Source organism: Pistacia vera, unplaced genomic scaffold, assembly GCF_008641045.1.
Source record: "Pistacia vera cultivar Batoury unplaced genomic scaffold, PisVer_v2 Contig197, whole genome shotgun sequence".
In the NCBI taxonomy this organism is placed as follows: domain Eukaryota; kingdom Viridiplantae; phylum Streptophyta; class Magnoliopsida; order Sapindales; family Anacardiaceae; genus Pistacia; species Pistacia vera.
Window position 1 is genome coordinate 713,223 of NW_022195998.1, and position 13,949 is coordinate 727,171.

Consider the following 13,949-nt stretch of genomic DNA (forward strand, 5'->3'; position numbering starts at 1 on the left):
TTTTTCCCTTCCGTTCTAATTTTTTTTTTTTTTACCAAATCACGTTACGTTTTTTTTCTTAAATTCTTTTCTCTCATTTTCTAAATTAATTTATTATTTGTTTGTCTTATCAAAATTATAGACGTTAAAATCTATGGTTGATAAAGTAGGGTCTGATTTCGTGAGGCTGAGGCTACAAACAATCAACTGCACCTACACATACACAAAAGAACCAACGTGAAGGAATCGAAAAATATCAGGGTGGTATTTATCATAGACACTTAGACGCTTAAGTCAATAAAGATAATGAAGGCTTTTCAATGGGGGTTAAGAGAAAGAAATGATTACCAGTAGCTTAGTAGGTGACTAAGACCACGAAGACGGGATATAGCTCTGAAGAGTGAGAATTATGGGGTTAGAAGGTGTAATGTCGAATACCTAAACAGTGGGCTGACCCAGTGACGGATCTAGGAATTTCCTTCAATGGGGGCAAAACATAAACAAAAAATAAATAAAAACCAATCATAAATACACTTTTTTTTTTTCATTACAATGAGCTTCAACAAAAAGTTATAAAATACAAATAAATATATTTAAAAAACACAATTTTTGTAAAAGTAGAACAATTTTTCTACAGTTGTCCTTGACTAGTTTTCTTATTATGAAAACGTTAGATAATCATCTCATTGTCAATTGTCTCAAATACATTTTTCTCAATATAGATGGCCAAGCAATCATTTATCCATTTATCTCTCATTCGATTGCATAATCGATTTTTCACAAGATTCATTGTAGAAAAAACTCTTTCAACAGTCGCAGTCACAATTGCAACTTTCACAAGCTTATACACCAACTATGCAAAATTTCTTTTTTAAATCGAACTAAATTCTTAACCAAATCACCAATTTCTTGTAACTCAACAAATTTATCACAAGAACGTATGTCAGTAACATAAATCTCAATCTGCTTCTCAAGTACTATCAACTCAAGTGCAGAAAAACCAAATAGATAAAACTGACCAAACCCATTTCCTTTTCCTTTGCTTCTTCTTTCTTTCTTCTTTATGCGTTTTTCTCTCTTTTTCTTCATTTTTGACAAACAACCCAATTTATATATAAAACAACTTCTTTGAATTATGAAACTGCCCCAAGATTCTCTTATTCTCACCATGACCTCGCTACATTAGCTTTCTGATGTAAAAATGCCCAGATTTCTCCCCTCGGTTAAATGCAAACCCGATAGTTCTTATTCCTTTCATTTCCACTCCTAATAAAACTTTTAAAAACTAACAGATCATTTTGTATAAAAATAAAAATCACAAAAAATATGAAATATATATACTCGGATTAAAAATAGGGTTTTACAAAAATAAAATCTAAACAAACCGTGGAGGCTGTTCCCAAAATCTCATAATTCTATAAGTGTAAAATTTAAATAAATATAAGAGATGGACTTTTTTTCAAAAGTTGAGTTGGGACTCTAGTCCCCACAAGTCATTAATTGGATCCGCCACTGGGTGACCCTTATTTATATTGTAGTTGCGGGATGTTTGTATTCCAATAGGATTCGGAATCCATGTAGGAAGAGATCTAGTGAATAAGGAAAACCTCAATTCACCTGACTCATTAGCAGCAAAAGTTCTTATTCATCCAAGATATGAAATTTTGGATGGAGTAGGATAGAACCGAAGAGGAAGAATCATACTTACCTTGTTTCGAAGGCCTGACCTTTGGTGGGCTATTGACAAAGCTCATTCTAGAAGGTTGCTGGACTTGGGCCCAAGTCATGGACTTCAGTGCTAATCCAACCAGAGTTGGACTGCATCCTTAGGCCTTAGTGATAGAAGACGCAGACTTGGGCCTGATAGAGGCCTGGTGATTTGTTACACCCACAAAAATAAAATAACTTTTTACACTCTTTTTTCTTTCATTTTTTTCTTCTTACCGAATTAAGTTACTTTGTTTTCTTATAATTTTTTTCTCATTTTTTTAATGAAGTTAACAAATTAAGTTATTTTTCTCTCTTTATTTATTATTATTATTTTTTTTAATAAGATGTGCCAGTTTTTAATTATTAAAACAACTTTATAATTTATTTTTTTATGCATAATAATGAATTATCAAATTAAATCCCAGGCAAACAATACATTTGTAAAATACTATCTTAACTCAATAAAAAAACTCACATGCAACTAAATAAAAAAAAAATCCAACAAAATCAATGCCAATAAGATGTGCAGCCAAGCTTTCTTGTGTTCGATGTTTGTTGAAAGGAAGAAGAAGTTTGAGAAAAAAGAAGATCAGAGAGGGAGTTTGAGGAAAGAAGAGCGTGAGGAAGAAGAAGATACATAGAGACGGTGAGTAAAGAAAGAGAAGAATAATAGATCGTAGGGTTTAATATTTGTTTGTGATTTGACTCATTTAATCTGTTGAGTTCGAGAAACGGCGTCATAGCGGTTGATTTTCAGGGTGGTTTTTAATACTTTCTCAAACGGGTGGGGGAGTTTTTAGGGTGGGAAATGAAATTTTAACTCCTTTATCATCGCTCAAATCACACGGCCATTGCGGCGGGTTCCTGGTAGAGCACCTCTGAAAAGTGAAAATGACGGGTAATAGGGTGGGAGGGAGGTGCACTTTCATCCATGCACCCTCATGCGTCCCTTTGTCCATCCGGCGACGAGTGGGTGGTTCATCGACATTAATTTTATTTTACATCTGTATTGCTTTTTTTTTTTTTTTTAAATTGGAAATTTTCTTCAATTTTGATTTTTAATCTCATCCTCTTCTCTTATTTGTCACTTCAAGTAATCTGATTAGTTTTTTTTTTTTTTGGCTTTATATATTTTTAAAAAATATAAATAATTACTTCACGAACTCTCATTATTATTATTATCAGTAGTAGTAGTTGTGCTTAATATTAATATATAAATTGAATAATTTCTAAAGGATTAAATCTAATAATATATTTAAAGTAAGAGGATTTGAAGATTATCATTTTAACATATATGTTCATATAATGTTAACTATTATATTACTTAAATAATGTTTGAAGTTTGATTAATTTAAAAAAATACAAGAGCTCAAAACTTGACAAATATAAACTAAATTATATTAAAATCAATATTTTTAATTTTTTTATTTAATTATTAATGCCATGTGATAAACAAAAATGTTGGCGTGTAAGATGAATAGCAAAAACATTTAGATGGGTAGGTAGGGATCAGGGATGTAATTACATATAATGTACACAGATAATACTATCAATAAAAAGTAAACAATAATTTAGATATATTTTCATTTGGTGAAAGATAACAAAAAAAAGTTTCTTTAATTAACTTAATTGAGTGAAAAAAAAAAAAAGTTGGCATTAAATGAAAAAATAAAAAATAAAAGAACCAAAATGAAATATATGAAAGTTATCATATTCAATCCAATAAATAAATCCAATGATACTTAAATAGACTAAAGAATATACAGGGGGCATTTGGTTGGGGGTTATGTGAGATTACTGAGGTTAAGTCATCTTATATTACTTGATTGAAGGTAATCTGAATACCTCTATTTTCTTAGGTATTGTTTAAGTCATCTTATATTACTTGATTATCATGTTTGGTTGTCAAGTAATATAAAATATTAATAATCTTCAAATACCAATAGTGGCTACTGTTGGTAATATTTGAGGTAATCTGATTACCTCTATTTTCTTAGGTATTGTAAGATTACTTGGGTAATCTTTTTTTTTTGTTACAATTTTATCCCTTATTAATAAAATTTTAGGACAATAATGCCCTTATTTTTAAATTTATTTACATGAATTTTGCTTTTACCATTTCACCCCAATATATTAACTTTTTGAATAAAATTACCCTTGAAATTAAAACAAATTTTAGCTTACCCAAGTTAGCAGCCCCACCCACCTACTACTGCCTGCCACCATCCAAACCACCGCCGACCGCTGCGGGAAGTCACCGGAAGTCACCTAGAGTCGTCATGAGCAGCCCACCATACAAGGAGGCTCCAATAAAAGGCCATATCAAGAGCATATTTGGCTGTGATATGGCCATTTTCGGCCAGATCTGCTCCCTATATGATATTTTCGACCATCAATATGGCAAAAAACGGCTCTATTGGGGCCTTTCAGTCACTGTGAGCTATTCACAGCAACTTCCGCGCAGTGGTTTCTAGTGGCGGCAGGCGGCGACAGAGTGGTAGGGGTGAGTTTGTTATAAATTAAAGTTTTATATAAGCGGGGGTGTTTTAGCTAAATTTGAAATATTGGGGGTTAAAAGATATTATTTAAGAATTAATAATAAAAATAATATTATATTAATATTTTAAAAGAGGGCAATTTAGTAATTTAAATAACATATTCACCAATTTATTCTTCCTAACCCAACATATTAATATAACATATCTAGTAATTTATTCAAACAAAACAAACATATTTTTTTAAAAATTCATAATAATCTTTAAGGTAATATAAAATTTTAGTAATATAATATTATATGAATCAAACGCACCTATATATATATATATCTATCGAATTAAGAAATTAAAAAAAATACAAAATTTTAACATCAGACAATTACAAATTTTTGGTCTAGTTTTAAAAATACACAAGAATATATTATTGCAAATATAAACAATGGCTTTCTGACTTAATCCAACGTGGAAAATTATTCCGGTATCCTTAATTTATTTTATGGGGGAAACCTTAAGGACAAATTGGTGTTTGACTTTGAGCCGTGGATTAATCTTTTTAAGCTGAGCCGATGATAATTAGATCCAAGCCGTCAATCAATTTATATTCCATTCCTGATGTTTGGATTAAGTACCCTTTAACCTTCTAGAATTTCTTAATAATGTTTTAGGCTTCGTTTGGTTGGATTTTGGGAATACTACTTTTAGTATTCCCAAAAAAGTTAAACAGTAAAATACCAAAAAACTCACAATATTATTCAACTTTATTCAACATTTTTTAAACCCTCTAAATTTGTTAATTCAATTAAATACCCCTAAATATTTTTAATGTTTTTGTTACGGCGACTCCGACCACCCTTCGGCGGTGGTGGCCGGCTGTCCGTATTTGAGGGTGGATTGGGGGTGTTTTTATTAACTTTTAATGTTTTATTATAAGGGGTGTTTTGTAAAAAAACAAACATAAGGGGTATTTTATAATTTGTAAATCCTACATCGTAATACCCGCCCAATTCAACTTTTTTTTTTTTAACTTTTTTCAAAAAACTTTTCCCAAAAACATAAAATTGTGAACCAAACAGAGCCTTAGTTCTCATCAATAAGTGTTTTTGTTGTAATCATCGACTTTACAACAAAAAACAAAAACAGACCCAAATGCCCATAACTTGACTTCACGAAGTTTCAGTTCTTTGGTTTCCTTTTACAGAAAGCGGGTAAATTAAGCTTTTGTTTTCATAACAATAACTTTGTCAACTAAAATTTGAAATATGTAACCGTTTGCTTACTGGTTTTGTGTTTGAGGGGATGAAGGGGTAGACATTTCTTTAAGGATGCATTTGGTTTAAGAAATGTTAGATTACTGAAATCTTAAATTACTTTTAAATCTTTAGGAAAATATATTTGATAAATTGAAATAAATGGATAGGCATGTTATATTAATATGTTTGGTTATGATGAATAAATTAGTCGGTATGTTATTTAAATTATTAAATTGCCCTCTTTTAAAATATTAATGTAATATTATTTTTATTATTAATTTTTAAATAATTTCTTTTAACTCCCAATATTTCAGATTTAGCTAAAACACCCCAGCTTATATAAAACTTTAATTTATAACAAAATCACCCCCACCACCTTGTCGCCGCCGCAAACCACCATTAGAGGTTTTCGGAAGTCGCCTAGAATCACCATGCCCACTGTGACTGGAAGGCTTTGATATGGCTGTTTCTGCCCATATTGATGGTAAAAAACGGTTATATATGGCAAAAAATAGCCAGATCTATGACCTTTAACTGCAAGATCTCGCCCAGATCTGGTCGTTAATGGCTAGGGATCTTGCTATTAACGACCATATCTTATTTTGGCCAGATCTGACATGATATGGCCATTTTCAGTCATCAATATGGCCAGAAACGGCCATATCTGAACCTCTTAGCGACTCTCGGTCATTTTCAACAATGTTTTGAGAACTGGACCGGACCGTCCGGTCCAGTATCTCATAAAAGTTGCATTTTTCGTTAAACCGGATTGAGTCACGGTTAGACAGTCGGAACACTGTCGAGTTGCGGTCCCATTGCTGCTCAATCCCACTGGATTCCAGCATCGTTCGATAGAGAAAACACCACCATTTTCAGTCACCTTCGTCAATCGCCATCCACCTAAAGTTCACGCGATCGTCGGGCTTCTTTTGTTGATTCCGGCGAGTTTTAGCGCCGATGGAACTCCCTAGCACCACCATCAGATTCGCTAGAACCTATACATCAAAAGCCCCATGATTCCAACTTCGATTGGCCGTCGATCATCGCTGCCGCTACCACTCACTAGTTTCTTCGCACGATAAGGGTGTTTTAAACAGATTTCAAACTTAAGGAAGTATTATAGGGTGTTTTTGATGAATTTCAAACCTTTAGGGACTAAAATTTTTTTATAGAATACGGTCCAACCGACCAATCCAACCAGTCAAACCTGAAACCGGACCCTTGAACGGGTCAAAGTCCGGTCCGATTTTCAGAACATTGATTTTCAACGACTCCAGTGATTTTCCCATGGCGGTCCGCGTGATTGGCCCGCTATCGGCGGTGGCGACGGTGGTATGTAATTTGTTTTAAATATAAGAGCATTATTGTCCAAAAACTTAATTAAACAAGGATAAAATTGTAATGGTGGATTAATGTAAATTTATTTTAAAACAAGGGCGTTATTGTCCAAAATTTTTATTAATAAGGGATAGAATTGTTACAAAAATAAGATCAGCTTGTTAATTTTACAATACCTAAGAAAATTGAGGTAATCAGATTACCTCAAATATTACCAATAGTAACTACTATTGGTATTGAAAAATTACCAGAATCTTATATTATTTGACAACCAAACGTGGTAATTAAAATAATATAAGATGACATAATGTCAATAATTTTATATTACCCCCAACCAAACGTCCCATAAAGGGATTCTAATTTCTCTGTGTGCCAAGCTGGTTTGGTCAATCTCACACCTGCGTACCACCATCCCTAAACCTTTACTGTTTTACACTCTTTCCTTTTATTATTTTTTTAATATGCTATATTATGGTATTATAATAATTTTTAAATAGTATTAAAAATAGCTCTGATTAAGGTTGTTTTTTTCCTTAACTTTTGTAAAGTGCTTTTATTTTTTAGATATTTGTAGTAGTTTCTTTATTTTTTTAATGATTTTTTAGGGGGCTTGTGGTAATTTCAAGAAAATATCTACTGCTTTCTGGAAATCACCGAGTGCTTGTGACTTAAATAACAACGTTATCCCATTACCCCACGTTTAGCCTCTATTCACCTAAATTATAAAGGTGCGTTTGGTTCCATATTTCTACTCATATTCTTAATCTTATTCCCAAAATATTGTTTTGCACATTATTTAAAAAATATTAGTATATTTTTTAATTATTTTGAGACCCCTTAAGTTTATTAATTTCATTAAATACCCCTAGAAAAAAGTTTAAAAATTAATAAAAACACCCCCCACCCACCTATACTTGCCAGAATCCAACAACCACTGTCGGTGGTAGCCGGAATCTGTCATAACGGCCTACACCGCGACCGAAATTGGTTGGTAATTCACCAATTTGGTTGTCAGCGACAACCAAAAAATGACGGCTAAATCTTGGCCATCGTTGACTGACAATGACGGCCATATCTGACCGCCAAAGATGGACTTTTGAGACCGTCGACAGCCACATCTAACCTTAGATTTGGCCTTTTCCGGTTAGAAAAGGCCATATCTGTGGTGGATCTGGCCGAAAAAGGCCATATCGACGCCATACCCATCAGATCTGACAGGTATGTGTTGTAACACAATTTTTCGGCCAGATTCGGTGGTGGTGGCCGGAATCTGGCACTGCGGGTGGGGGGTGTTTTTGTCATTTTATAAAAAAAATTTATATTGGGGTGTTTAGTTAAATTAGCAAACTTAGGGGGTTTTTTAAAATTTTTAAATTTTACCTCGTAATAATCCCTTATTCAACTATCCAATATTATTCCCAAATCCTATCCAAATTCCAAAATAATAAACCAAACAGACCCTAAATTACCGGGTTTGGTATTCAGTAACCTTATAAATATTTATTAGAAATTTAGAATACATATAATTGGACAAGTTCATTAAACCACCAAATTAATAAAAATTAACATACAAATACCAACAGGCTCCACCTACTACCGAGATACTCCGTCGCTGACCTTTGCCCTTCCAGCCATTTTGCTTCGCTGCACTGACCATTTCCACAACTGCCGTTGCCGTAGCTGTGTTTTGGAAAATTGTTGGTTGTTGGATTTTTGTGGGAGATTGAGGACTGATTTTGATTTTTGGTTGATTTGTTGGGTGTTTGATTGTTTTTGCTGCATATTATTGAGATTTTTTAGGTTGATTGACAGATTAAAGTCGGTATTTTTGAAGTTTTCTGCGATTGCCCCCCAAGTGTTCAAGATTAGTCCAAGGGATTTGTTTTTGCTTTTTGAGGTGGCTGGTATTTGGCAAAGGAGAAGGGCTACTGTGCGATTGGGTTTCACAGATGCAACTGGCTGGTGCGATTGGATAAGAGTGGTGGTGCGACGTTGGGTGGTGATGGTGATGGTGATTGTGGTTGTGGTTGAGTTTTGGGTGGCTTTGTGGCTGAGTTTGTGGTGTTGGGTGGTGGTGGCTGGATATTGATGGTGGTGAAAAGTGGTGGTTGCTGGATGGTGATGGTAGCTGGGTGGCTATGAAATCAAAGTTCAAAAGCAATATAGTAATAACACACCCTCAGTTGTTTTTAGAAGTCAAAATTTATTAACAATGTTAATTTAAGGGTGGAAATCCAGAATTTATGAAACCAAGGGTGGGAACTTTACATTTCGCTTAACCTTGGGTGGGAACATGTTGTTTACTCTTAGGGAGCATTTGGTTCAATGAATGTTGGATTACTATAAAGTTAGTTACCTTGAAGATTAATGGGAATCTTTAAGAAAATGTGTTTGGTTAATTGGTGGGTATGTTATATTAATATGTTTGGTTGGGAGGAATAAATTGGTGAATATATTAATTAAATTACTGAATTGTCCTCTAATTAAATATTATTATTTTTTAATATTTATTATTATTTTTATAACCCCCCTACATTTAAAAACTTAGCAAAAACAACCCCATAATAAAAGTTTAAAAAATCAACAAAGCACCCTCACCAACCTAGCCATTGCCGGCTGCCGGCAGCTGGCAAACTAACGGCTCACAGAAGGCAGGAAATGGCCTCCGAGCGTCGTATGACCATTTTTGGCAAGACATGATTGATTTGGCCATTGACAGCCAAATTAACAGATCTAGCTGGAAATGGCCACATCGACGCACGACAACCATTTTTGGCCTTTTGTGCATTATTCTGGCTGCGACGACGGCTGCCGACTGCAGGTGTGTGGGGGTGGTGGCTTGGGTGAGTTGCAATTTGTTTTGAATTCAATGGCAATTTTGTCCAAAAAATTAATTAATTGCGGTGAAATAATAAAGCAACATTCATGTAAATAAATTTGAAAATAAGGGCATTATTGTCATAAAATTTTATTAATAAGGGATAGAATTGTCAAAAAAAATATTACCCTGATAATCTTACAATACTTAAGAAAATTGAGGTCATCAGATTACCTCTAATATTACTAACAGTAATTACTATTGGTATTTAAAGATTACTGAAATCTTATATTACTTGACAACCAGACGTGGTAATCAAGTAATATAAAATGACATAACCCTAGTAATTCCACATTACCCCTAACCAAACGCCTCCTTATTTTTTACTTTAAACTATAAAAGATAGTAGTTTAGTACCTTTTAATCCTAACACCAATGTAATGGTGTTGGGGTAAAAGTACAAATTTCAAACTTTGAAGGTTTACGTGATAAAAAAATGTCAAAGTTATCATCTACCCCTAATGATAATTATAAAAACCTTATGGCAGATTGACAGTACATAATATTCTCCTTTCTTCTCAATTTCACTTGAAAAATATTTGATTAGATAACCCAGGTAATCTTAACTCGGCTCCTTTTTTAGGTTACATTTTATAATTTTCACCATCATTTTCATTTTCTTCATTTTTTATTTATAATACAGAAATCTCACAAGCCAGAGTTCGAAAGTGAAGGCTCCTCCGAATCCTACCAAAGCCACTATTTCTCCATTACCCAACATTTCAGCATCCACCATCATTGATTTGTCTGATGCCAATAAACAATTTTTATTTTTTTCTAAATGAATTTCGAACATCAAAACCAGTTTCGGAGAATCCCGGCTATAAAAACACGGGGCTGGGGGCCTTAGGCCTGAGCCTGAGGGGTTAGTCGGCCATACCTATACATCAAAAGCCCCATGATTCCAACTTCGATTGGCCGTCGATCATCGCTGCCGCTACCACTCACTAGTTTCTTCGCACGATAAGGGTGTTTTAAACAGATTTCAAACTTAAGGAAGTATTATAGGGTGTTTTTGATGAATTTCAAACCTTTAGGGACTAAAATTTTTTTATAGAATACGGTCCAACCGACCAATCCAACCAGTCAAACCTGAAACCGGACCCTTGAACGGGTCAAAGTCCGGTCCGATTTTCAGAACATTGATTTTCAACGACTCCAGTGATTTTCCCATGGCGGTCCGCGTGATTGGCCCGCTATCGGCGGTGGCGACGGTGGTATGTAATTTGTTTTAAATATAAGAGCATTATTGTCCAAAAACTTAATTAAACAAGGATAAAATTGTAATGGTGGATTAATGTAAATTTATTTTAAAACAAGGGCGTTATTGTCCAAAATTTTTATTAATAAGGGATAGAATTGTTACAAAAATAAGATCAGCTTGTTAATTTTACAATACCTAAGAAAATTGAGGTAATCAGATTACCTCAAATATTACCAATAGTAACTACTATTGGTATTGAAAAATTACCAGAATCTTATATTATTTGACAACCAAACGTGGTAATTAAAATAATATAAGATGACATAATGTCAATAATTTTATATTACCCCCAACCAAACGTCCCATAAAGGGATTCTAATTTCTCTGTGTGCCAAGCTGGTTTGGTCAATCTCACACCTGCGTACCACCATCCCTAAACCTTTACTGTTTTACACTCTTTCCTTTTATTATTTTTTTAATATGCTATATTATGGTATTATAATAATTTTTAAATAGTATTAAAAATAGCTCTGATTAAGGTTGTTTTTTTCCTTAACTTTTGTAAAGTGCTTTTATTTTTTAGATATTTGTAGTAGTTTCTTTATTTTTTTAATGATTTTTTAGGGGGCTTGTGGTAATTTCAAGAAAATATCTACTGCTTTCTGGAAATCACCGAGTGCTTGTGACTTAAATAACAACGTTATCCCATTACCCCACGTTTAGCCTCTATTCACCTAAATTATAAAGGTGCGTTTGGTTCCATATTTCTACTCATATTCTTAATCTTATTCCCAAAATATTGTTTTGCACATTATTTAAAAAATATTAGTATATTTTTTAATTATTTTGAGACCCCTTAAGTTTATTAATTTCATTAAATACCCCTAGAAAAAAGTTTAAAAATTAATAAAAACACCCCCCACCCACCTATACTTGCCAGAATCCAACAACCACTGTCGGTGGTAGCCGGAATCTGTCATAACGGCCTACACCGCGACCGAAATTGGTTGGTAATTCACCAATTTGGTTGTCAGCGACAACCAAAAAATGACGGCTAAATCTTGGCCATCGTTGACTGACAATGACGGCCATATCTGACCGCCAAAGATGGACTTTTGAGACCGTCGACAGCCACATCTAACCTTAGATTTGGCCTTTTCCGGTTAGAAAAGGCCATATCTGTGGTGGATCTGGCCGAAAAAGGCCATATCGACGCCATACCCATCAGATCTGACAGGTATGTGTTGTAACACAATTTTTCGGCCAGATTCGGTGGTGGTGGCCGGAATCTGGCACTGCGGGTGGGGGGTGTTTTTGTCATTTTATAAAAAAAATTTATATTGGGGTGTTTAGTTAAATTAGCAAACTTAGGGGGTTTTTTAAAATTTTTAAATTTTACCTCGTAATAATCCCTTATTCAACTATCCAATATTATTCCCAAATCCTATCCAAATTCCAAAATAATAAACCAAACAGACCCTAAATTACCGGGTTTGGTATTCAGTAACCTTATAAATATTTATTAGAAATTTAGAATACATATAATTGGACAAGTTCATTAAACCACCAAATTAATAAAAATTAACATACAAATACCAACAGGCTCCACCTACTACCGAGATACTCCGTCGCTGACCTTTGCCCTTCCAGCCATTTTGCTTCGCTGCACTGACCATTTCCACAACTGCCGTTGCCGTAGCTGTGTTTTGGAAAATTGTTGGTTGTTGGATTTTTGTGGGAGATTGAGGACTGATTTTGATTTTTGGTTGATTTGTTGGGTGTTTGATTGTTTTTGCTGCATATTATTGAGATTTTTTAGGTTGATTGACAGATTAAAGTCGGTATTTTTGAAGTTTTCTGCGATTGCCCCCCAAGTGTTCAAGATTAGTCCAAGGGATTTGTTTTTGCTTTTTGAGGTGGCTGGTATTTGGCAAAGGAGAAGGGCTACTGTGCGATTGGGTTTCACAGATGCAACTGGCTGGTGCGATTGGATAAGAGTGGTGGTGCGACGTTGGGTGGTGATGGTGATGGTGATTGTGGTTGTGGTTGAGTTTTGGGTGGCTTTGTGGCTGAGTTTGTGGTGTTGGGTGGTGGTGGCTGGATATTGATGGTGGTGAAAAGTGGTGGTTGCTGGATGGTGATGGTAGCTGGGTGGCTATGAAATCAAAGTTCAAAAGCAATATAGTAATAACACACCCTCAGTTGTTTTTAGAAGTCAAAATTTATTAACAATGTTAATTTAAGGGTGGAAATCCAGAATTTATGAAACCAAGGGTGGGAACTTTACATTTCGCTTAACCTTGGGTGGGAACATGTTGTTTACTCTTAGGGAGCATTTGGTTCAATGAATGTTGGATTACTATAAAGTTAGTTACCTTGAAGATTAATGGGAATCTTTAAGAAAATGTGTTTGGTTAATTGGTGGGTATGTTATATTAATATGTTTGGTTGGGAGGAATAAATTGGTGAATATATTAATTAAATTACTGAATTGTCCTCTAATTAAATATTATTATTTTTTAATATTTATTATTATTTTTATAACCCCCCTACATTTAAAAACTTAGCAAAAACAACCCCATAATAAAAGTTTAAAAAATCAACAAAGCACCCTCACCAACCTAGCCATTGCCGGCTGCCGGCAGCTGGCAAACTAACGGCTCACAGAAGGCAGGAAATGGCCTCCGAGCGTCGTATGACCATTTTTGGCAAGACATGATTGATTTGGCCATTGACAGCCAAATTAACAGATCTAGCTGGAAATGGCCACATCGACGCACGACAACCATTTTTGGCCTTTTGTGCATTATTCTGGCTGCGACGACGGCTGCCGACTGCAGGTGTGTGGGGGTGGTGGCTTGGGTGAGTTGCAATTTGTTTTGAATTCAATGGCAATTTTGTCCAAAAAATTAATTAATTGCGGTGAAATAATAAAGCAACATTCATGTAAATAAATTTGAAAATAAGGGCATTATTGTCATAAAATTTTATTAATAAGGGATAGAATTGTCAAAAAAAATATTACCCTGATAATCTTACAATACTTAAGAAAATTGAGGTCATCAGATTACCTCTAATATTACTAACAGTAATTA